Source organism: Cryptomeria japonica, chromosome 10 (genome assembly GCF_030272615.1).
Source record: "Cryptomeria japonica chromosome 10, Sugi_1.0, whole genome shotgun sequence".
Taxonomy (NCBI): Eukaryota; Viridiplantae; Streptophyta; class Pinopsida; order Cupressales; family Cupressaceae; genus Cryptomeria; species Cryptomeria japonica.
This window is the reverse complement of record NC_081414.1, coordinates 647,542,888-647,570,102: the sequence shown is the minus strand read 5'-3', so window position 1 is coordinate 647,570,102 and position 27,215 is coordinate 647,542,888.

Below are 27,215 nucleotides of genomic sequence, written 5' to 3'. Positions count from 1 at the left end.
TTATGAATTTGTAGCCATTCGATGAGGTGGGATGGATTTTACCTATGAGATCAAGCCCCCACTATGAGAAGGGACAAGGTGCAATGAATGGTTGTATGTCTTGAGAAGGCACATGAATATTGTCACCATTATCTGACAAGGCATGTATTTCTTGACATATTGATATGCATCTTGTTTCGTTGTAGGCCAGTATTACCCAATGTGCAAGAGATTCTTATCTAGAGTGAGGCCTCTTGAGTGTGCCCCACAAATACCTTCATGTACCTTGAGTACTACTCATTCAACCTCCCTTTTGTGTAAACACCTTAGGAGGGTTCCATTAAATTTCCTTTCGAATAGGGTATCTCCAAGAAGTGTAACAGGTGGATCAATGAATGAAAGTCTATTATTGGGTTTTAATAAGGTGAGGGGGATGGGATTTTGATAGAGGTAGGCATAGGTATCTTAATACTATGGAGATTTAGGACCAACAAGGATGCACACCATGTTGAGCTTAGGGACATCATATGTTGGTACCAGAAGATGCTCGACAAAGAATTCACACTTTTGACTATTTTTGGCATCTAATTGAGGGAATTGATAGTAGTCATGACATATGTACCTCTATTTTTTGATGATGCAATGATAGGGAAGTAGCTTGTCATCCTTTAATTGTGTGAGCTTTTTGCATCAATGTTTCAGATCACACTCTATTATCCATCATCAGGATGAAAGTAAAGAGATAGCACATAGTGAGATCCAAAATGTTGATGCAAAAAAGCTAACACAATCAAATCCAAAAGCTCATATTAATTTTAGACATACTAATGGATTGTGGAAATCTACTGATATTGTCATCCTTTGTTTGGTACTAATTATTTACTTGTTTAATAACAAGTTGGGAATCTCCATAGACAAGAAATTTTGTGATCTTACATTGAATAGCAAGATAGAGTCTTGTGATGAGAGCCTCATACTCTGCAATGTTATTTGTGTATGCAAATTCTATCTTGTAAGATTTGGGTATGCAATATCCTTGAGGGGTGACCAAAAAAATGCCCACCCCCAGTCCATGTTGCATGCAAGAACCATCAAAGTAAATATGTCATTGGGTGGAAGTTGTTATTGTCATGATAGAGTCATCTAGTAATTCTACAATGAGGGGGTAATCTCCTTGTAGAGGGGTGTCAGCCAACTGATCAAATATTACTTATCCTTGGATTGATTTTGATCCACATATTCAATGTTAAACTCACTCAACAACATAACCCACTTAGTCGTATGTCCTATGAGAGCAACCCTTGATAACAAGTACTTGAGGGGGTCAATCTTCACAATGAGCTTGGTCTTATGATTGAGCATGTAGGAGAAAATATTTTGAGTACTAAAAACCATTGCAAGGCATGCTTGTTATATCAAAGTATAATTAAGCTCGTAACCAAATAGTGTTCTACTAATGTAGTAGATGGCACATTCTTTAGCTTGATCATTAGTTTGTGCAAGTAATTCTCCTAGGGCCACTGAAGTACCCGATATGTATAAAAGAAGTGGTTGTCTTTGAATACGAAGAATTAATACTAGAGGAGATGACAAATATTCTTTAAGTTTGTCAAAACCATTTTGGCACAAGCAATCCCAATGAGACTTGGTTTCCTTGCATATGAGATGGGCAAACGAATGACATTTGTTCACAAGTTGTGCTATGAATCATTGGATGCACTAGAGCTTACCATGTAGACTACAAATCTATTTGAGTGTCCTAGGAGGAATTTATATGATATATTTTACCTTGGCTAGATCCACTTTGATTCCTCTATGAGGCACATCGAATCCCAATAGTTCCATATGTGACTCCAAAGACACATTTCTTGGGATTGAGCCATAGCTTGTATTTTTCTTATTTCTCAAAGATTCTTCTTAAGAAAATAATATTTTTTTCATGTCTTTTATTTTCCCAAGAGATCGTCCACATAATATTCCATGATGTCATGTAGGAGGTCATGGAATATGGTCATCATTTCTCTCTGATAGGTGGAGCCTACATTCTTTAGTGCAAAGGGAATAACCTGATAGAAAAATGGTCCCCATGGAGTGGCAAAAGCTATTTTATGTTTATCCTTAGTGGCAATTTTGATTTGGTTGCAAACAAAAAAACCGTCCATTAAAGAAAGAATCTAGTGCCCAGTGGTGAGTTCAACAATAAAGTCTTTGTTTGGTAGGGAAAAAAACATCTTTAGAACATGCTTTGTTGAGATCCCTAAAGTCTATGCAAATGTGTATGCTCTTGGTGTGCTTGCCAATAGGTACAATGTTTGAGACCCATTCTCAATAGTCAATGGGTCTGATGAAGCCAACATCGAGAATTTTTTGTAACTTTGATTTGAAAAGGCAATTTTTAATGCTCACCAAAATACTCTAGAGAAACAAACCAACTAAAAAAGGAAATATAGATAATTTTTTTTAGATCGATTACTACACATACACAACTAACATAATATCCAAATAAATGCATAAATCAATTAACCATGAACATAATAATATATCTACACAAGCAAAAATAAACTCACAACACAAATTAACATTCCCTAGGGTATTCCAACATCATCACTTAACTTAACATCAAGATATAAGCCACATCAAGTAATGCTAATGCATAATTCATCTTCATTAATCCTAACAATAATTTCAACTAGGATCAGAGTGTTGGTATTATGGATGACTTCATCATGTGTTGCATTGGTTTTGTCATTGATGTCAACACTTATCTTTTTGGAGGTCTACATTGTTGATTTGCCACTATGGTTATATTTGTTTGTTGTTGAACTGACACATTGTGGTCCCGGTATGGATATTGGCTTATGCACAATCACGGGTATATGTCTCACCGATAGCTTATATGTTTCACCGATAGCTTATATGTTTCACCGACAACTCAGGAAGTTGATGATGACTTGTTATCATCTGGAGATCATTTGGTTATGTCAAAGACATGGATTGGATGATTACATTTGGTGTTTTGCTTATTGATCTAATCAGGTTGACATATTTGCCTTAACTGACATATAGGTCTAGGTTATGGACTGGTACAAGATATCATATTCCAGATTAGCACGACACATTTTGGAAATGGTTTATTGATTGGATAATGTATAAATATATTGAGGCTAACATATTGTATTGCATCAAGGCTTATTTTGTAATTGATTTAAATATAATATCTTTAGGGAGCTGACCTCATGATGAGGTCTTAGGTTTTGTATAAATAATTGTAAGATCTTATTGAAGATTAGTAAATGAGTGTGTGTGAATATTGAAGATCATTGTGAAGAGAAAAAATAAGCAGATCCTTGTGCAAATCACATAGACATTATCTAAAGGTTGAAGGAAGGTTATGAAGGTGTTTGGCACTCATGATCAGAGCTTAAACCAGTACTGAATCTAGCATTCAAGATGCTATTTTGCAATAGTACATTTTAATTGGGTTTGACCATCAAATTGTAGTCAATGTGACTCGTATTTTGTGATTGAGTAGTGAGCTCTAGGAGGTTGGCCTTTCTGCATGTGCAGACCCCATTATTGTATTTACTTAATATCTACAATAGTATCATCTGATTGTGGGTAAGGTTTCCCACCGTGGTTTTTGTGAGAGTTGAGAAATACAACACCACAAGAGCCCAAATGATCTCTACAAGCTGAATAAACCTATTACAAGGAGAAGCAAGGAAGCAACAGAGAAAATAATAAACACAGGAAAATGTTCAAGAATGTGAGAGCTCTATATTCACAAAAATGTATAATAGCATCATTATTAAAAAGAAAAGATTCAACCTCTAATAGGTCAAAAAACCCTAAAAGGGAAAACCCTAGGCTTGCACATAATAATTAATAAAAGAATTAATTATTATGCACCTAATGTTAGCTTAAGTGTAAAAGAGATAAAGGGGAACTTAATTAATTAAACAAATGTTGTTTAATTAATCAAGTAAAGACCCGATTACTCTAACACCCCCCCTTAAGCTAGACTTAGGGAGAAGCTAAAACCTAGAATAGCTACTAAAAGCAGGAAAGATGGGTCCCAGCAACAAGGCCTGATTAGGTACCCAAATACAAGGAAATCTCTATGAAATGGAGAAAAAGGAGAAAACCCTATGGGAAAAATTCCTCTCCAAAAAGAGATGAAAGCTCAAGTGAAGGATTAAGAAGCCTCAAAACAAGAGTGTTCTAGAAGATAGGAACAAAGGAAGAGAAAGAAGAACACCACTGAAGCATGAAATAGATGTAGACACTATCGATGAGTAACTACTGGTCTGTATAACCTGCACTGAAATAGAACATGACCAGGTAGAGAAGACTGTAATCTGCATGAGTGCCCTTAAATGACACTACTCGAATCAGGTGGAAAATAAAGGCAAACAACTAAACTCGAAGATATAGATGGCATGAAACACCAAATCCTGAAGAGCTGATCAATTTAACCAAGGAAGCATTAGAACCAACAGGACAAACCTCCCCATAATGCTGAAAAAAGGAGAGGGATAGGTACACTGAAAATGACGGTCAACAAGAATTGCATGACGAAGAACTAGGAACATTGAAGGTGCAGAGAAAGTACATAGTATCGTGGAAAGAACACTCACTTGACACACATCATGAGGTGAATGTCATGGAAGGAACACTCATGTGACAAAGGTAGATGGCAAACAAAGGCAAACATCAACCCCCCCATGGGACTTTATAAGTAGTGAATGTACAATAAGGCACAAGATGTGCAAGATCCCAAGTATACAATGCATGGTGGAACTTTATCTCAGTGTGTTTGTAAAAATAAAATGCTACAATGATAAGAATACTAGAAACAAAAAGAACAACCAAAAATGAGACATCCTACTCAGAGAAAGAGATCCCAAGACCTAAAACATCCAAGATATTCACCAGAGTGTGGAAAAGAAAAGAAATGAATAAAATATACCTAGAGAAGAATCTGGAAAGAAAACTCATATGAATGGAAATTACACAGAACAAGATTTCCAACAATATAAAGTTTTTGAAAAATGGAGTTTGGATGCTCATTGTACGACCCCAGAAGTGCAGAAAAGTAACCCCACTTTGACTAGAAAAAAGTATAGTCAAATAGAAAAATTGGAAGAAAATTCCAATACCATGAGGTCTATCTCAGAACCATCTTTATGACACCTATTTGGTTTCAAAAAAATGACTTTGTATGCGCAAGATATGAAGAAAAAACCAACCCCCCCTACAAAGGCAAGAGAGAGGCTGTCTGGTGGCAGGGTCAGGCGGAGGTCACCTAGGGGCGGTGCTCCGGTGGCAGAGAAGAGGAGTGAAAAAGCGAGCAGTGCAATAGGTAGTGGCCAAGTGGCAGAGGGGGTAACATCCAGGAAGCAACAGATTTTGGCGGGCATGGGCGGAGAAGGCCAACGGGGCCAGGAAGCGACCAGCGGGGCTAGGAAGCGACTGGCGGGAAAGAAGCGACCGATGGGGTTGAGGAGGCCAATGGGGCTAGTGGAGGCCAGTAGTGGAAGGGATAGAGTGTCAGGGCCAATAACCACAGTATGGGCCTACTGCAGGCCAGGGGGCCCATGGTACCCTACGTACCATGGGTTAAACGCAAAAAAAAATTTGTCATTTTTTTTTATAAAAAATTTGCCAATGCTTTTTGAATGATGATTTTTTTTTTTAAAAACAAAAACAAATTATGACCTGCATGTTGTAAAAAGGCAAAAAATGATTTTTTTTTTAAATTTCTCGAACTGTGTGCCAGGGTCGTACACCCTGGTACAAAACAAAAATACCCCCAAAGTCTCAAGTGTAAAAAATGATCAAGCTTTATATGACCATAGGGGTTTTTGGGCCTTGTGAGCATGATGGTGAGGTTCGTTTAGGCCCAAAGTGATCAAAAAAATGTATATCTCTAGGTGCACAAAAAAAACTTCTGAAACCCTAGAGATCTGCTTCCAATGCAAAAAAAAACCTCAAAACAAGAACAGGTAGTTGCATATCTGAATCTTTGATAGCATGTGAGAGTTGATAAATACAACACCATAGGAGCCCAAATGATCTTTGCAAGTTGAATAAACCTGTTACAAGGAGAAGCAAGGAAGCAATAGAGAAAATCATAAACACGGAAAAATGCTCAAGAATGTGAGAGCTCTGTATTCACAAAAAATTGTAATAGCATCATTATACAAAAGGAAAGAATCAACCTCTAATAGGTCAAAAAACCCTAAAAGGGAAAACCCTAGGCTTGCACATAATAATTTATAAAAGAATTAATTATTATGCAACTAATGTTAGCTTAAGTGTAAAAGAGATAAAGGGGAACTTAATTAATTAAACAAATGTCATTTAATTAATCAAGTAAAGACCCGATTACTCTAACCGTTTTTCCCCTTACATGGTTTCCACGTCAAAATATCTATGTCATATGTTGTGGATGTGTTTTGCTTTCTATTTCATGCATTAAGTTATACTGGTAATAATATAATTGTTAATCTATTTTACTAACATTGAGTTTTTAATTGGAATAATTTTTTTTGGGTTGCAATATATTGACAACTGATTCACCCCCCCTCCTAGTTGTCCTTCTCGGTTCCTAACAATTGGTATCAGAGCCTAGTCCTCTTTTTGCAAAAACCTAACAGCTTAAGGAGATCCTATGGTATGAAATATCTTCTGGAAGGACAGTCCTAACTTGATGGAACCAACTATGGTATATGGAAGATCAAAATGGAAACACATCTGAATTGCATTGGAAGAGATATATGGGATGTTACAAAGAATGGGTATGTTGCTCCTAATCAAAATAACCTTAATCCACCGACCTTGGCTAAATACTTGGAGAATGATTGCAAAGCAAGAGAAGCACTTCTAAGTGCATTATCAGATCAAAAAATCATGGGATTATTAGACAGATCTACTACAAAAGCTATTTGGGATAAACTAGAAACATTGAATGAAGGAGATACCACAGTCAAAATTGCGAAATTGGAATGTTACCGGGTCAGGTATGAAAATTTAAAAAAGGAAGAGGATGAAAAAATTTCTGCATTTATGGAAAGAGTTAATGAAATTGTTTTAGGAATACAATATTGTGGAGGATCTTTAAGTGAAGATGAAAATGTTTCTAAAGTTTTAAGAGATTTGACACCGGCTTACAAAATGAAAGTGACAACTATGAATGAGTTAAGAATAATGCCTAATACATCAGTATCTAGATATATTTTGGCTGGAAGACTTTCAACATTTGAGCTTGAATAATTTGGTCCTATTGCTATAGTCAAGACTGATATAGCCTTCAAAGCATCATCATCAGCATCATCATTTCCATCATCTAACAAATCTGATTGGAAAGCACTTTATGCAAAAGAACTTCAAGATAACATAAGAGAAAATGAAGAACTTGAAGCACCATTTGCAAAGAAGATGCCTAAAGGTCTATCGGGAAGTAAGTATGAAGGTAAATCACCTTTCAAATGTTTTAATTGCAATAAAGTTGGTCATATGATGTCTAGGTGTCTTGATAAACATTCAAGACTAAGAGAGGAAGCAAAAAGAACATATAAACCTAACCTTGAATATCAAAGATACAAATTTAAGAAAAACATAGATAAGTCATGTTACTATGCAGATGAAGGTGTTACAGATGACTTTGACGAAGATCCAACAGATAGCGGATGGGCATTTGTTGCAATAAAAGAAGATCAACTAGTACCTATTGTCAAAACGGTAAGAGCAGGCATTAGTAGCAAAAAATGAAGAAAAGGATGAATGGATCATTGACAGTGGTTGCTCGCATCATATGACTAGTGATAAAAGAAAATTCTTATCATTTAGAGAATGTCATGAAGATCTAGTAAGATTTGGAGATGACAAAGCCTGTTCAATCAAAGGAAAAGGCACTATATCTTTGGATGGTAAACATAATACTGATAATGTTTATTATGGTTAAGGTTTAAAGCATAATCTTTTGAGTGTTGGTTAGTTAGTGGAAAAAGGATTTCAATTACAATTCAAGAAAAGAAGATGTAAAATCATAAATAGGACTAGATTGGAGATTGCAACCGGTAATCAGACTAAAGGTAATATCTTTCATTTGAATACCAGTGATAAGACATGTTTGATTGCTCAAATTGATGAAAGTTGGTTATGGCATAAAAGGCTCTGTCATGTGAATTTTGATTGCATTGTAAAGATCAATTCAACCAAGGTAGTAAGGGATTTACCTAAGATCGTGAAACCTCATAATCTAGTATGTAAGGGATGTCAAATGGGAAAGCAAGTTAGAACAACATTTAAGAGCATTTCTGAGAAATCCAATAATATTCTTGATTTAATAAATACTGATTTATGTGGTCCAACAAGAACAAGAAGTCTTCAAGGTGATAAATACTTTATGCTAATAATTGATGATTATTCTAGAATGTGTTGGGTTACTGTTCTCAGGGAGAAATCAAAAGCTTTTGGGAGATTCAAGATATACAAGGAAATGGTAGAGAATGAAACCAACAAAAAAATCAAATGTTTGAGATCTGATCAAGGAGGAGAATTTACATCTAGGGAATTCATTGCATTCTATGAAGAGAATGTAATCAAAAGACAACGATCAGCACCCTAGACACCCTAGTAGAATGGACTTGTGGAAAGAAAGAACAAAACTATACTAGATGTAGAAAGAACCATGATGATGGAAGAAAATCTACCTCATATGTATTGGAGAGAAGTAGTGAATACAACAGTCTATGCTTTCAACAGAGTTCACATCAAAGGTGAAACTGGTAAGACCCCTTATGAACTATGGTTCGGTCATATTTCTACTCATAAATATTTCAGAATATTTGGAAGCAAATGTTATATTAGGAGAGATGAGTATATTGGCAAATTTTATCCTAGAAGTGATGAAGGAATATTTCTTTCTTATTCAACTAGAAGCAAGGCATATAGATTTTATAATAAAAGATTGCAGAAAATCATTGAGAGTACTAATGTGAAGATAGATGAGCATTTTAGAGGAGAATCAAGATCTATAGGTTCTAAACCGGCAGTAGAAATGATTATAAATGAACTAGCATAGATTGAACTAGAACAAAATCAAGAACTAGTCACACTACCATCATCAAAAAACTCAACTGTGACTGAAGAACAACAACCTGTAAGTGGAAATCATAATAAACCCAGGTATGTAAGATTGAATCAGTCTTAAAATAAGATAACTGAAAAAAAAAATCAAGGTGTTATGACAAGAGGAAGATTGGCAAATGAAGAGGTATGTTTAATTTCTCAAGTTGAACCAGCATCAATTGTTGAAGCATGTCAAGATAAACATTGGATAAAAGCAATGGAAAATGAATTAGAACAGATTGATAAAAATAATACTTGGACATTAGTTCCCTGACCTAAAGACAAAAATGTAATTGGAACTAAATGGGTATATAGAAATAAACTTAATGAAGATGGTGAAGTAATCGGAAACAAAGAAAGGTTAGTTTGTAAAGGTTATTCTCAGAAAGAAGGAATTGATTATAATGAAACCTTTGCACCGATAGCCAAAATTGAAGCGATAAGACTATTTCTTGCATTTGCAACTCACAAGAACTATAAAGTTTATCAGATGGATGGAAAATGTGCATTTTCGAATATAGATCTTGAAGAAGAAGTTTACATTGAAAAACATAATGGATTTTCATTTACAGATGATAAGGATATGGTTTGCAAGTTAAGGAAAGCTTTATATGGATTGAAGCAAGCTCCCAGAGCTTGGTATGCTAGACTGGATAAATATCTTCTAAAGCTTGGATACACAAAAGGTAATGCTGATAGTAATTTGTATTACAAAATCACCAACGATGACATTTTGGTTATTGAAGTATTTATGGATGATATTATTTTTGGAGGAGAAGAAGGGTTATGTAAAGACTTTGCTAACAAGATGTAGGAAGAATTTGAAATCTCCATGATTTGAGAGATAAATTTTTTTCTAGGTTTGCATATTTCTCAAACAAATAAAGGTATATTCATATGTCAAACAAAATACTTGAAGGAACTCTTGAATAAATTTGGAATGGAAAACTCCAAACCAGTAAGCACTCCTGTGACTACAACTGATAAATTGAAATTAAAGGATGATTCAGCTCCTATAAATCTGACAAGGTACAAATCTATGATTGGAGGGTTACTATATTTGACACAAACCAGACCTAATATAATGAATGCAGTGTGCATTGTTTCAGGATTTCAAAGCAATCCTAAAGAAAATCATGAAACTGTAGTAAAAGGATTTTTCGGTACCTACAAGGCACAACAAATCTTGGTTTATGTTATCCTAAGGATGAAAATTTTGAGTAATGTGCATATACAGATGCAAATTAGGTAGGAAATGTGGATGATAGAAAGAGTACCACTTGTTGGCATTGTGTTGTCATTGATGTCAATTGGTATGGGATGACCTCCGGTAGCAGAAATGAATGAACAACACTACTATGAAGGAGTATAGGATGTGATATCCTTGATATCACCTTGTGTTGTAGAACGCTAGTAAGACAAGAAAAAGTGGCCAGTGGAGTCACCAGTACAGAAGTTAGTGCTTGACTTATGTGATGAGATAGAGGAGTGTTTGAGTGGTTGCTTGTGATGAAGAGGCAGAATATTACCTAAGTCACATCAACACTAGAGGAGAAGAATGAACATATCACATGTATTTCGTAAGGTTGCAGAAGAGTGGGTATCCCACCTCATGAAGATGCAGTCATCATGAGAAGCAATGACTGGCCGTGAATGTGCTCATATTAGATCACATGTGCCTATTTGAAGAAATGTTGCACAAACAGGGAAGTCACATGAAGAGCATTGCAAAAAGCAGAAGGCAAGGTGTCACTCCACTGGTAAGTGGAGATTATCTCTTATTATGCACCATGTGCATAAGTCTGAAGAGGTAAAGGTATGTACTTGAAGGTTCACATTGGATCCATCGGTGAATTGAGGGAATGGCTTAAGTACATGAGATCAAGACTGACATAGAAGGCATGTTGAGATACTAGTTCAGAGGAAGTGAGAAATATTTATCACCTTGACAAACTAGTACAGGAATGAACAAAATTGATCAAGGAAAAGGTAAGGCTAAACAGATGTAGCCAAAAATAGATTGACCTGATTAAAGATGGAGTTATATGAAGGTTGATGACATGGTGTCATCAAGAGTGGTAACTGGTATGTAAGTCCATCGTTAATATGGACAAGGAGCAGATACTTGATGGGAATGTGCATGCATAGGTCTATCATGTCTGAAGACCGGTTTGAGGGTTATACCTGCAGTTTAAGAAAGGTCATGACAAGAAGGACAACTAGCAAGGTGTCATATGCAAGTAGGGTTTTCTTATCAGTAGACATAACCAATTGTTTGAATGTTTGGTGACTAGGCATGAACCAAAAGAATAGTGTGATGAGGTGGATACCGATAGTGATGCCAAGAAAGGATGAAATGGAAAACGTGCATGAGGTGGCGAGCTTACATCACATAAATATGGAATGTACATCAAAGGGGCAGGTGTAGAGTTGATCGACTATGATAAAAGGTCCCACAAATCATGGGACATGTTGTAGATTGTTGCAGGGGTTTGTGGCTCGAGGTGTGAAGGACAACTATGAGCCAGCTAAGAGAAATTGAGGAGATCAAGGCAATGAAGGAAACAACATGATGGATCTTGTGTGTTTTGACCAAGAGATCTGCTGTTAGCATAAAAAGTAGATCACCAGAGATGGAAGGTGTGATCTAAGAAGTACGTAAATGGTGGAGTTATGTAGACAAGTTGTCTAAAAGATCAGATCAAACAAGATTTGATTGGATTTGGTTTTGCCTTGAGGGTGGTGAAGAAACCCTAACCGCTTGATTTTTGAAATGGTCTTTTGGCGGGAAACCAGTCTATAAAGATGAAGGCAAAAGACATTGTAAGGTGCTACTGCAATAGAAGAATATTGGTGCTACTGCAAAGTGTGATACTTCTATAGGTAAGAGAAAATAAGCCTTGTGCTTGAGGAGAATCTGAGAAGTGAGTGAGAGTTAGGGAGAACCTTGTTGAAGTGTTCAACTGGTAGGAAAGAAGAACATGTAGTGTTTATACCAATAGAGCTGAAGTGAAGGAGGCTGCAGAGAAGGAAGAAAAAGAAATGGCTAAGTGTTATACCAGTGAAGAGAAGAGAGTAAGATGGAGATCCTGTAGAGTATAAGAATAGGATAAGAGTACCAGTAGAGTTCATTGACAGTTAAGCAGTAGGAGAGAGTAGTAGAAGAGTGAGTTAGTGTAACAGAGAAGGTATCTCACCGACAGAGTAAGACATATGATAAGGTTGCAAGATTCACTTGTAACAAGATAACTACTTACATATTTGATATTTATTTTGTGAACACTGAGTTGTAGCTCGATGCAGGGGTTGGTCCTCCTTGGGTAGATTCCCTAAAGGCAGCGGTTGTAGCTCCTTTAGGTTACAACCCATAAATCAAGTAGGGGTTGTAGCTCCTTGGGTTGGTGCCCTAAAGTTAGGGGTTGGTGCTCCTTGGGTAGATTCCCTAAAGGCAGCGGTTGTAGCTCCTTTAGGTTACAACCCATAAATCAAGTAGGGGTTGTAGCTCCTTGGGTTGGTGCCCTAAATTTAAGGGTTGGTGCTCCTTGGGTTGGTGCCCTAAACTTTGTAACTATGTTTTCATTGTGAGGTTGGATTGGAGCAGTAACCTCCAGCAGCATTGCTCACTGACCTTTTTTCCATCTTGGGTTTTCCTCGTATATGCTAGTGTTATGTGATGTCCCTTGTGTGATTATATTTGTATTGGTCTCTCCACTAATCGATTAGTCTACATTGAGGTAGACCTATGCTCACATAGGATTAGTAAAAGGAAAAAGATTTGAGAACCATTGATTCACCCCCTCCCCCTCTCGGTGGTGCATTATGTCTAACAATTGGTATCAGAGCCTAGGTTCCCAGTTAGACGAGCTTTCTCCAGCTTGGGTAGATTCTGGTTTGAGGACACAATGGTTTGTTTAGTGTCAATCCCTGCTCCAATGTTTGATGGTTCAAACTATGCTATTTGGAGTTGCAGAATGGAAGTCTTCCTATCCTCCCTAGGTTATAATGTCTGGATGGCATTTGTAAATGGTCTCCCTAGGAATGTTTGTTCCCCCACTGGCACTAAAGAAGAAAAAAGATGTTTATGTAATGAAGAAGCCATGAAGGCTATACTCAGTGGGCTCACTGGTAATGTTCCCTCACAAGTGGATAAGTGTAAATCGGTAAAAAGTCTATGGGATAGACTAAAGAAACTCTATGGAAATGAACCCTGTAGCACTGAATCAACTTGTGGGAGTGAGAAGAATAATGCAACATATACATGTGCTAATGACAGAGGCAATTTAGGGTGTTGAAGTAGCATTGGTGATGTAGAGACTCATCTTTTCATGGCCCATGAGAAAGACATTGAGAATCACACATTGAAAGGGGATAATGCAGATAGATCCCACTGGTATGATGTGTTTGACAACGACATTGAAAAGGAAGAAGAAGAAGAAGACAAGGTAAATAGATCTAGCCGACAAGATCTATTTGGAAATGAAGAAGAAGAAGAAGATGTAGAAGTAGATCTTGAGTGTGAACTGGTGAGTGCTCTAGAAGAGCTTCAAGATGTTAGAAATGAGTTTAAAAACTACAAAAGATCAGTTCATGAGGATTGCAGCCAGTTGAGAACCTGCCTTGAAGTGTCAAACCAAAAGGTTGGTTTATTAAATGCTCAACTAGAAGAGACAAAAAGATTGACTGATGATTTAAAATTAGTTTTAGACTCCAAGGAAAGTGAAATGAAGAATCTAAGAAATGAGTACAAGCTATTCAAGAATGTTGCTATAGTAGAGTAGAACCGGTTGGCAAAATGCCTTGAAGAATCTGAGAAATGCATCTCAGAGTTGAGGACTCAGGCAAAAGACACCAATGGATGCTGGTGTGAAGATCTAGAATCTAGGCTAGAAGTTAAAAATGAAGAATATCAACAGCTACATGGAGAAATGGAGGTTCTCCAAAATGACCTTGAGAAATGTTAGGATGAGCTCAAGGTAAGAATCCAGTTTGATGGAAGCAGTGATGCCTTGGACAAAATGTTGAAGAAGCAGAATAATGCCAAGGACACTGAAGGATTAGGAAGTGGTGTCGGTGAATGCTCCACCAACAAGAATGTCCCCCACAATTACATTCAATTTGTCTCCTCAAATGGAGATAACAAGGGACAAACCTTCACAGTCATAAATGATCCCCAAAAGAAGGATGACCTAAGAACAACCGATGAAGACTTGCAGACAAGAATAAAGACCAATGCTGCACAAAGGAGGAACAATGCAAATCCCAAAGGTAAAGGGAAGATGGGAGAAGAAAGCTTCACCAAAAGTAAGAAAATGAGGAAGTAGAAAAGAAGACCCTCTATTGATAGAGGACAAAGAAATGCTAGCACCCACAGGAAGAAGCAAGTGTGGGAGAAGAAGAGATCAAATGGAAGAGTTGTACAGATTGGAAAACCAAGGATCCATTCCCAAAAAGGAAGAAATGGAGATGCTAAACTGGTAAGATCTCCTCATGCATGGTCCTCATGCATGGCAAAATAAATTTGGATGTCATATGCCATCATTTACTGGTTATTGATTTGCATGTAATGGCTATATCCATAGGGAAAAAGAATATAGAAAGGGATCTAGAAGGTATAATATAGAATCCTATAGACATCATGCAAATGAGAAAAATGGGTCCATAAGTAGACATATGCATTCTCCCTCTCCTAGTTATGCAAATATTATTTGTCATAACTACAATGAATATGGTCACAAAATGGTTGAGTGCAGGAAAAGGAACTTGCAGTCACATGGAAGTTGGCATGACAACTATGCTCTACAGAAAAGTGGATATAGAGCATTTGGAATTCAGAGACCTACATGGAACCAAAGAAGAAATGTCCCTATGGGAGCAAGAAGTCCACCAGTTCTAGCTGCTAGACACAACAATATGACAAGAAGAAGATGGTCAAACTGGTATGTAAAGAGATTCCCCAAACATGAAGCTAGGATGGATGTTGTGTGCTACTATAGCACTACTTATGGCTATGATGGAGGCTTAAAAAATGGAAGGACACATTAGTAGAAGAAGGAAAGACTGTAGGTCCCGGGGACAACTGAGAGGGGGGGGGTGAATTAGTTGTCTAATAAATTCAAACCAAAATCTTATTAACCAACTTAATGCTTAATACCGGTAAGACAGTTAATTGTGCTGGTAAACAGTGTTAACAGGAAATGTTGTACCGGTAAGAATTAATGCGTGAAACATAAGCACAAAGTCAACCACAACACATGACACAAATATTTGTATGTGGAAACCCTATAAGGGGAAAAACCATGGTGGGAAACCTTACCCACACTCAGATGATACTACTAAAGATAGTAAGTGTACAAAGAGGGGTCTGCACATGCAGAAAGGCCAATAGCCTAGAGCTCACTGCTCAAACACAAATGGGAGTCACACTAACTACAGTTGGATGGTTAAATCCAATGAGAATGTACTACACAAAATAGCATCTTCATATGCTAGATTCAGTACCGGTGTAATGCTGATATGCTTCTACAAAAACCTAACTTCACCTTCAAATGATGTCTTCATGTATATCTCTGCTTGATCTCACATATATCCTTCCTTAAATCTTTTTTCCCATTCCACATTTGATCTTACAAATAAGATCTTACATTTATACCATACCCTAAGACCAATTTTAGTAGGTCGGCTCTACAAGATATTACAATAAAACATTTTACAAATAATACAATATCCGATGCAATAACCGATTGAACATGTCGGCTTAATGCTTTTATAACAATAATAAATCATCTCCATAGCGTGCCATGCTAATCTGGAAAACATAAACTTGCTGGTGTAACCCTAGATAATTTGGACCTATTTGCCAGTAAAAGAAAATATGCAAATAAGAATATACCAATGATATTACTGCAAGGAAAAGTGTCCACGTGATGTCTTCAACATTACCAAGTGTCTTCCATGTCATTGCAGGTACCGGTGAACATTATATCCTGTTGGTTAACCATATACCGGTGATTGTTTGTACAGTTTACTGATTGCCGGTGAATGTTGCTGGATCTCCAAAGTAGGTGTATTTAGCAGGTGTTGACATCAATGACAAAACCATACCAAAATACCAACAATCTCCCCCTTTGGCATTGATGGCAACACAAGATGGAAAAACCATCAAAGTGCCAAAATATCAATGCCAAGTACAAAAACCAATTCTCCCCCTGAGAGTAATATGTGTTTATACAAAGATTTATTTACAATACCAATCTCTCCTCAAAAAGATAATGCATTTTTCCATATATTTTTCCTTAATGTTTTTCCATATATCTCTCTGCCTTTGACATCAAATGCCAAAGTCACAAAAAGGTCAAGTTCATACAAAATACCAACCAATTCAATATACCAACTACTCCCCCTAAGAAGTAGCTTCCTCATTAAATACCAGAATAAAAGATTTGTCCATTTAATTCTGTCGGTTGATGACAATCATCAACTATCTAAGTCTCTACCAGTGGAGGTAAGACTCTGAGCTGATCTCTGAGATACTCAAAAGTTTCCTTAGGAAAATGTTTTGTAAAAATATCTGCAAGTTGTTCTTTAGTATTCACATAAACCAATTTTATTTCCTTTCTTCAACTTTTTCCCTTAGAAAATTCAGTTTGATAGAAACATGTTTTTTTTTAGAATGTAATACTGGATTCTTAGATATATCAATTTCTGCAATGTTATCACAATATATAGTAATAGGTTCCTTGCATTTTACCTTTATGTCTTTCAACATTTGCTTAAGCCAAAGTACCTGTGTACAGTTTGTTGCTGCTGCAACATATTCTGATTCTACTGTTGATAAAGATGTACAACTCTGTTTCTTACTTAACCAAGAAACTAATCTCTTTCCAAGAAAGAATGCTCCTCCAGTGGTTCTCTTTCTATCATCCACATCTGCTACCCAATTTGCATCTGTGTATGCATATAGATCAAAATTTTCATCTTTAGGATACCATAATCCAAGATTTGTTGTGCCTTGTAAGTACCGGAAAATCCTTTTTACTGCTGATTCATGATTTTCCTTGGGATTACTCTGAAATCTAGAAACTATACATACTGCATTCATAATATTAGGTTTAGTTTGTGTCAAATACAGTAAACCTCCTATCATAGATTTGTATCTAGTTGGATTAACATGTGTAGATTCATCCCTTTGAGATAATTTGTCATTTGTAGTCATAGCTGTGCTTACCGGTTTAGAGTTCTCCATCCCAAATTTCTTGAGTAGTTATTTCAAGTACTTAGATTGACTCAAAAATATGCCTTTATCAGTCTGTAAAATCTACAATCCTAAAAAGAATTTTATTTCTCCAATCATAGACATTTCAAATTCATGCTGCATTTTAAGAGAAAATTCTTTGCATAATCTATCTTCTCCTCCAAAGATTATATCATCAACAAATACTTCCATAATCAAAATGTCATCATTAGTTACTTTTTAATATAAATTGCTATCTGCATTTCCTTTAGTAAAACCATTTTTTCAAAGATACTTATCCAATCTTGCATACCAGGCTCTTGGAGCTTGTTTTAGTCCATACAGAGCTTTTCTTAATCTGCAAACCATATCATTGTTATCTGTTAAAGAAAATCCATCAGGTTGTTCAATATAGACTTCCTCTTCAAGATCTCCATTCAAAAATGCACATTTAATATCCATTTGATAAACTTTGTAATCCTTGTGAGCTACAAAGGCCAAGAATAATTTAACTCCCTCAATTCTGGCTACCAGTGCAAAGGTTTCATTGTAATCAACTCCTTCTTTCTGAGAATATCCCTTACACACTAATCTTGCTTTATTCCTGAAAACCTTACCATCTTCATTGAGTTTGTTTCTAAATACCCATTTGGTTCCAATTACATTTTTATTTTCAGGTCGGGGAACTAATGTCCAAGTATTATTTTTCTCAATTTGTCCTAATTCTTCTTCCACAGCTTTAATCCAAAATTTATCTTCACATGCCTCATTGATAGATAATGGTTCAATTTGAGAAATAAGACATACTTCTTCATTTGCCAATCTTCCTCTTGTCATGACTTCTTTAAATTTGCTTCCAATTATCTGATCTTCAGAATGATTCAGTCTTACACACTGGGGTGTCTTAGTCTGTTGTTGTTCTTCAATTACTATGGTATCCTCTGATGATACCGGAGTAACTGGATCATCATTCTGTACCGATGGATTTACTATTGGTTCATTTGTCATAATTTTTTTTACCAGTTCAGAGTCTATATACCTTGAAGTTCCTCTGAATTGTTCATCAATCTTTACATTTGTACTCTCAACAATTTTCTGTAATCTTTTATTAGAGCATCTATAAGCTTTACTCTTAGATGAATAACCAAGAATTATTCCTTCATCACTTCTAGGATCAAACTTGCCAAAATACTGATCTCTTCTAATATAACATTTACTTCCAAAAATTCTGAAATACTTAAGAGTAGGAGTATTACCAAACCATAGTTCATGAGGGGTCTTACTGGTTTCACCTTTGATGTGAACTTTGTTGAATGTATAGACAGCAGTGCTTACTGCCTCTCTCCAGTACACATGTGGTAGATTTGCTTCTGATAACATACTTCTTGCTGCATCCAAAATAGTTCTATTTTTCCTTTCAACAAATCCCTTCTGTTGTGGTGTCTGAGGTGCTGATAATTGTCTTTTGATTCCATTTACTTCATAGAATGTATTAAAATCTCTAGATGTGAATTCTCCTCCTTGATCTGATCTTAAACATTTAATTTTCTTACCGGTTTCATTTTCAACCATTACTTTGAATAGTTTGAACTTCCCAAGTGCTTCTGATTTTTCCTTGAGAAAAGTAACCCAACACATTCTAGAATAATCATCAATAATTAGCATGAAATATCTATCACCTTGTAAGCTTTTAGTTCTAGCCGGACCACATAAATGAGTTTGAATTAAATCAAGAGCATTATTGGATTTTTCTGGAATACTTTTGAAACTAGTTCTAACTTGTTTTCCAAATTGACATTCCTTGCAAATTGTATTCTGAGGTTTCATAATTTTAGGTAGATCTCTAACTGCCTTAGAAGTACTGATTTTTACCATGCAATCAAAATTTACATGACATAGTCTTTTATGCCATAGCCAACTTTCATCTATATGTGCAATTAAGTATGCCTTTTCACTGTTATTCAAACGAAAGATATTACCTCTAGTCTGATTACCGGTTGCAATTTCCAAACCAGTTCTATTCATGATTTTGCATTTTCCATTTTTAAATTGTAACTGGAAACTTTTCTCAACTAATTGACCAAAACTTAAAAGATTATGTTTTAATCCTTCAACATAGTAAACATTGTTAGTGTTATGTTTACCATCAAGAGATATTGAACCCTTACCTTTGATTGAACATGCTTTGTCATCTCCGAATCTTACTAAACCTCCATTGTATTCTTGAAAGTTCAAGAATTTGCCTTTGTCTCCAGTCATGTGATGTGAGCATCCTGAGTCAATAATCCATTCATCCTTTTATTCAACTTTAGCTGCTAGGGCTTGTTCTACCAGTTGAGCAATAGGTACCAGTTGATCTTCTTTTATAGCAACAAAGACCCATCCATTGTCTACTGGATCCTCATCAGAATCATCAGTCACACCTTCAGCAGCAATGTAACAAGATTTATCTTTTTTTTTCTTAAATCCGTATCTGTGATATTCAGGATTAGGTTTGTATGTCCTTCTAGCTTCTTCTCTTAGTCTAGCATGTCTATCAGGGCATCTTGAAGCCATATGACCAATCTTATTGCAGTTGAAACATTTAAAGGGTGCTTTACATTCATACTTACTTCCAATTGGACCTTTTGGCATTTTTCTTGCAAATAGTGCTTCAAGTTCTTCAAGCTCTTCATTCTCCTTCCTGGTTTCTTCAAGTTCTCTTGCATAAAAGGCTCTCCAGTCTAATTTGTCAAAAGATGGAGCAGATGATGTTGATGCTTTGAAGGCCTAATCAGTTTTTATAGTAGCAATAGGACCAAATTCCTCAATTTCAAAAGCTAAAAGTTTTCCAATCAATGTATCCCTAGTTACTAATGTATTAGGCATTGTTCTCAACTCATTAATAGCAGTAACCTTCATTTTATATGCCGGTGGCAAACCTCTTAAGATTTTTGAAACAATCTCATCTTCACTCAAGGTTCCTCCACAACATTTGATACCTAAAACTAATTCATTTACTCTTTCCATAAAAGAAGAAATTCTTATATCTTCTTCCATTTTCAGATGTTCATACCTGACTCGGAAGCTTTCAAGTTTTGCAATTTTGACTATGGAATCCCCTTCATTCAGTGTTTCCAAATGATCCCAAATAGCTTTTGCAGTAGATCTATCTGATAATCCCATGATTTGTTGATCTGATAATGCGCTCAAAAGTGCTTCTCTTGCTTTGCAATCATTTTCTTCATCTTTAGCTAAAGTAATAGGAGCAGGCTGACCAACTACAACAATAGTATAACCATTCTTAGTAACTTCCCAGACGTCTTCACCAATGCAATTCAGATGTATCTGCATTCTGATTTTCCATATTCCATAGTTGGTTCCATCAAGTTTAGGACTTTCCTTTCTAAAATAATTAGTAGACATTGGATCTCCTCAAGTTGTTAAACTTCTGCAAAAAAAGGAGGACTAGGCTCTGATACCAATTGTAGGTCTCGAGGACAACTGAGAGGGGGGGTGAATCAGTTGTCTAATAAATCCAAACCAAAATCTTATTAACCAACTTAATGCTTAATACCGGTAAGACAGTTAATTGTGCTGGTAAATAGTGTTAACAAGAAATGATGTATCGATAAGAATTAATGCATGAAACATAAGTACAAAGTCATCCACAACACATGACACAAATATTTGTACGTGGAAACCCTGTAAGGGGAAAAACCACAGTGGGAAACCTTACCCACAATCAGATGATACTACTGTAGATAGTAAGTGTACAAAAAGGGGTCTGCACATGCAGAAAGGCCAATAGCCTAGAGCTCACTGCTCAAACACAAATGTGAGTCACACTGACTACAGTTGGATGGTTAAATCCAATGAGAATGTACTACACAAAATAGCATCTTCATATGCTGGATTCAGTACTGGTGTAATGCTGATATGCTTCTACAAAAACCTAACTTCACCTTCAAATGATGTCTTCATGTATATCTATGCTTGATCTCACATATATCCTTAAATCTTTTTTGCATTCCACATTTGATCTTACAAATAAGATCTTACATTTATACCATACCCTAAGACCAATTTTAGTAGGTCAGCTCTACAAGATATTACAATAAAACATTTTACAAATAATACAATATTCGATGCAATAACCAATTGAACATGTCGGCTTAATGCTTTTATAACAATAATAAATCATCTCCATAGCATGCCATGCTGATCTGGAAAAGATAAACCTGCCAGTGTAATCCTAGATAATCTGGACCTATTTGTCGGTAAAAGCAAATATGCAAATAAGAATATACCAATGATATTACTTCAAGGAAAAGTGTCCACATGATGTCTTCAACATTACCAAGTGTCTTCCATGTCATTGCAGGTACCGGTGAACATTATATCCTACCAGTTAACCATATACCAGTGATTGTTTGAACAGTTTACTGATTGCCAGTGAATGTTGCTGGATCTCCAAAGTAGGTGTATTTAGCAGGTGTTGACATCAATGACAAATCCAACCAAAAAACCAACAAAGACTTGCTCCCAGCCTAAAAATGGGAAGAAGGATGAGACCAAGTAGGTATGGAGGAAGAAGGCCATGGATCGGCACTATGCATTCAATGCACAAGTGATATCTCCTAAGGCCTAAAGGAGATGTAGGATCATAGGGGGAGTAATACACTAAACCTATCATTCACCCCCTCAGTGATGAAGGAAACATGGGAGAACATACTATTGCTAGTATGAAAGAAGAAAATGAGATGATAAAGTGTGTAGAGGCTGCCTCAACTATACACCTACAGATGAATATTGGATCACTATTGCATGTGTCAAGAAGTGGAGGTTAATAATTGGTATTAGATGTTAACTGATATGTGCAAGATGTTACCGGTAGGAATGCAAAACATGTTATGTAAGACAATGAAGTTGGAAATCATTGCAATAAGCCCCGGTATCATGGAATATGGAGTTTATGTCCCAAGTGGTATTGGAAAAGACCTGATTGACATATGTTGACCTCATGGTTGTTCATGTAGGCATGCATGTTTTTGGTCTAATAGGTTTGAATTATGGCATTATGATAACATTGTCTGGCATTCTGTAGATCCAAAATCATGTCATAGGTTGTGGTAGATACAATAGAGTTGAAAGATCATTAGATGATCTCATATGCATAGCTAAACTGATATATTGTGGAGATTGGAGTCCCAGTAGTGTACCTGACCAAAGATAGGAACCTGAGGTGTATGACTCAGGGGGAGTTCAAGTGCTCATGATGCAGAGCTGGCATATTTGAACTTGTAAGGATACTAACTGCCCAAACTGCAGGAAATGGAAAATGTAGAGGTGTTACAGGTTGACTGATAGATGAGTAGTATTCACTGACACATCAGCAATTGGTAATAGTCTTTCTACAAATTGAGTTCAAATTGCTTCGGACTTGCATGCTCAATTGGTGTTAGTTGATGGTTAAGTTCCCCATCTCAAGTGCTATGACTTGAGAAGATGTAACAATCAGTGACAAAGATAACAAGTGGTATCAACAGAAGTGTTACATCCAATGGAGACAAAGGTGGAGAAAGAATTCTATCAGTGACTAGTAAACACAGGAAGGAATGATATCCTGATAGTACCCTTTGTCATTGTTGTTAAAAGGGGAGAAGGATTCTATAGTATACTGCATACTACATGTGAGTAAATCGATGGATCATAGCAAAGGGGATGAAATACTATGTAGTATGTCAGATACTACATGTGTTGACATCAATGCCAAAGGGGAGAGATTATTGACATTGTGTTGTCATTGATGTCAACCAGTATGGGATGACCACTAGTAGCAAAGATGAATGAACAATACTGCTATGAAGGAGTACAAGATGTGATATCCTTGATATCACCTTTTGTTGCAGAATGCTGGTAAGACAAGAAAAAGTGGCCAGTGGAGTCACCAGTACACAAGTTAGTGCTTGACTTGTGTGATGAGATAGAGGAGTGTTGAGATAGAGGAGTGTCTGAGCAGTTGCTTATGATGAAGAGGCAGAATATTACCTAAGTCACATCAACACTGGAGGAGAAGAATGAATAGATCACAGGTATGTCGTGAGGTTGCAGAATAGTAGGTCTCCCACCTGATGAAGATGCAATCATCATGAGAAGCAATGACTGACAGTGAATGTGCTCATATCAGATCACATGTTCTTGTTTGAAGAAATGTTGCACAAACAGGGAAGTCACATGAAGAGAATTGTAGAATGCAGAAGGCAAGGTGTCACTCCATCGGTAAGTGGATATTATCTCTTATTATGCACTATGTGCATAAGTGTGAAGAGGTAATGGTATGTACTTGAAGGCTCACATTGGATCCACTGATGAATTGAGGGAATGCCTTAAGTACATGAGATCAGGACTGACAAAGAAGGCATGTTGAGATACCAGTTCAAAGGAAGTGAGAAGTGTTTGTCACCTTGAAAAACCAGTAGAGGAATGAACACAATTGAATAGGGAAAAGGTAAGGCTAAGAAGATGTAGCCTAAAATACATTGACCTGATTCAAGATGGAGTTTTGTGAAGGTTGATAACATGGTGTCATTAAGAGTGGTAACTGGTATGTAAGTCCATTGTTAATATGGACAAGGTGCGGATACTTGATGGGAATGTGTGTGCATAGGTCTATCATGTTTGAAGACCGGTTTGAGGGTTACATCTATAGTTTAAGAAAGGTCATGACAAGAAGGACAATTGGCAGGGTGTCATATGCAAGTAGGGTTTCCTTATCGGTAGATGGAACCAGTTGTTTGAATGTTCAGTGACTAGGCATGAACCGGCAAAATAGTGTGATGAGGTGGATACCAACAGTGATGCCAAGAAAGGATGAAATGACAAACATGCATGAGGTGGCGATCTTACATCACATAAAGATGGAATGTACATCAAAGGGGTAGGTGTAGAGTTGATTGACTATGATAAAAGGTCCCACAATTCATGAGACATGTTGCACATTGTTGTAGGGGTTTGTGGTTTGAGGTGTGAAGGACAACTATGAGCTAGCTAAGAGCAATTGAGGAGATCAAGGAAATCAAGGAAACAACATGACAGATCTTGTGTGTTTTGACCAAGAGATCTACTGTTAGGATAAAAAGTAGATCACCAGAGATGGAAGGCATGATCCAGGAAGTATGTAAATGGCAAAGTTGTGCAGACAAGTTGTCTGAAAGATCAGATCAGACAAGATCTGATTGGATTTGATTTTTCCTCGAGGGTGGTGAAGAAACCCTGACCGCCTAATATTTGAAATGGTCTTTTGGCGGGAAACCAGTCTATAAAGGTGAAGGCAAAAGACATTGTAAGGTGCTAATGTAATAGAAAAATATTGGTGCTACTATGAAGTGTGATACTTCTGTAGGTAAGAGAAAATTAGGAAGTTGATGATGACTTGTTATCATCTGGAGATTATTTGGTTATGTCAAAGGCATGGATTGGGTGTTTACATTTGGTGTTTTTCTTATTGGTCTGATCGGGTTGACATATTTTCCTTAACCGACAGATAGGTCTAGGTTATGGACCGGTACAAGATATCATGTTCCAGATCAGCACAACATGTTTTAGAAATGGTTTATTGATTGGATAATGTGCAAATGTATTGAGTCTGACATATTATACTGCATCAAGGCTTATTTTGTAATTGATATAAATATAATATCGTTAGGGAGTCGACCTAATGATGAGGTCTTAGGTTTTGTATAAATAATTGTAAGATCTTATTGAAGATCAATAAGTGAGTGTGTGCGAATATTGAAGATCATTGTGAAGAGAAAAAATAAGCAGATCCTTGTGTGAATCACGTAGACATTATCTCAAGGTTGAAGGAAGGTTATGAAGGTGTTTGACACTCATGCTCAGAGTTTAAACTTGTACTGAATCCAGCATTGAAGATGTTATTTTGAAGCAGTACATTGTTATTGGATTTGACCATCCAATTGTAGTCAATGTGACTCGTATTTTGTGATTGAGCAGTGAGCTCTAGGCGGTTGGAATTTCTGCATGTGCAGACCCCATTATTATATTCACTTACTATCTATAGTAGTATCATCTGATTGTGAGTAAGGTTTCCCACTATGGTTTTTCCCCTTATAGGGTTTCCATGTCAAAATCTCTGTGTCATATGTTTTGGATGTGTTTTTATTTCTGTTTCATGCATTAAGTTGTACCGGTAATAATATAACTGTTAATCTATTTTACCCGCACTGAGTTTTAAATTGGAATAATTTATTTTGGGTTGCAATTTATTGACAATTGATTCATGCCCCCCCTCTCACTTGTCCTTCCTAGTTCCTAACACATAGGAAAGTAACCATTCATTTAATTAGTTGCACATACATGAAACACAACCCAACAACAATATCCATTGCCCAGAATATCATTTACTCATAGAATTATAGTGTAGTAATATAACTAATAAGAAAGGTTCATTTTAATGCACCAAATCCAAATGTTCCTACTCATTTACTTCACCCATAAGGTATACATAACTTCTCTAATCATTATCATTTTCTTTCTAATAGAAGAATCTACACAAGTCTTTTACATGATTCCACAAGAACCATAATCACTATCTACAATAATAACAATTATCCAAGATTCATTCATGACTTACAAGAGTATCTCCTCCTATATACAATTTCTATTACAATGATGAATCATAGGTCTCAAGCTTATTACATAAATGTCATACATATGATACAATGATGTCTTCCAAATGTAGGAATACATGATAACTTATTCCAAGAATACAATGTCAAGCCGAAGAGATAAATAATCCTCATCTACGCACATGAACATCCAACAAAGAACATCCCAATGGAAGAAGGCATGAAACTACCAAACCATGTGGAACCAAAAGGTCCATCTCCTATGCTCTAGAGAATGAAATAAGGCCCCACACACACTCTAAACCTACGTTGACACCTAACAACCATAGAACATAAACATAGGTAATAACCACAACTGAACTCAATCACAAAAGACATAACCCAATCCACAATACAAGGCTCAACCATAAAGCACAGGACAACAAGACACTAAAATGCCAGAGGCTTCCAAACAAATTAAACTTAAGGAACTAGGACACATATAGGGAAGAGTTTCATTGCTTCCTATCACACTAAAAATGGATTATTTTGGGGTCTATTACCCTGGCACCCATCATACCCATGCAAAACTATCTCAAATATTTAGAGAAATAATAGAGTTTGGTTACCTCTCCAAGGCCTACCCAAATGTCATCCTAAGCTTGTATTAGCACTCTAGGCCATGAGTAAGGCACCATAAATCAATTAATTATCTTATTAATGTGAAAGCCTACTACCCATCCCATCTAGATTAATTAATTTTTAGGATTATCACTTGTTTGCAACATAGAAACTTTCAATGAGATTTATTGCCAGTCTAGACCCCAACACCTATCTCAAGGATTCCCTAACAACCTATCTATCATGACCCCAACACTCACTTGAAAGCCACTCTCAATATCATGCTCCTCAATACTAGGGTACAACATAACATACTCATGCAAATATACAAATAACACTCTTCCAAAGAATTTGATATAATAACATTCAACCAAGAGCCATTAACCTTAGAAAGCTATTATTCCAACTTGAATTTCATTTAATTACTGCAATCCATATCAATCTTTTAAATACATCCAATAACCATCTCTAAAAGAACACAAGAAAAACACAGATAAACCAGTCAAGCCTCTAGATTGGCAAAATAAATCTCAGACTACAAATATGACTTGCAAATCCAAAAGAACAAAATCGATCTTACACAGAATGAATTATCCCATATCTTAACCAAATTAGTGCATGTACACAACTGAATAGCACTT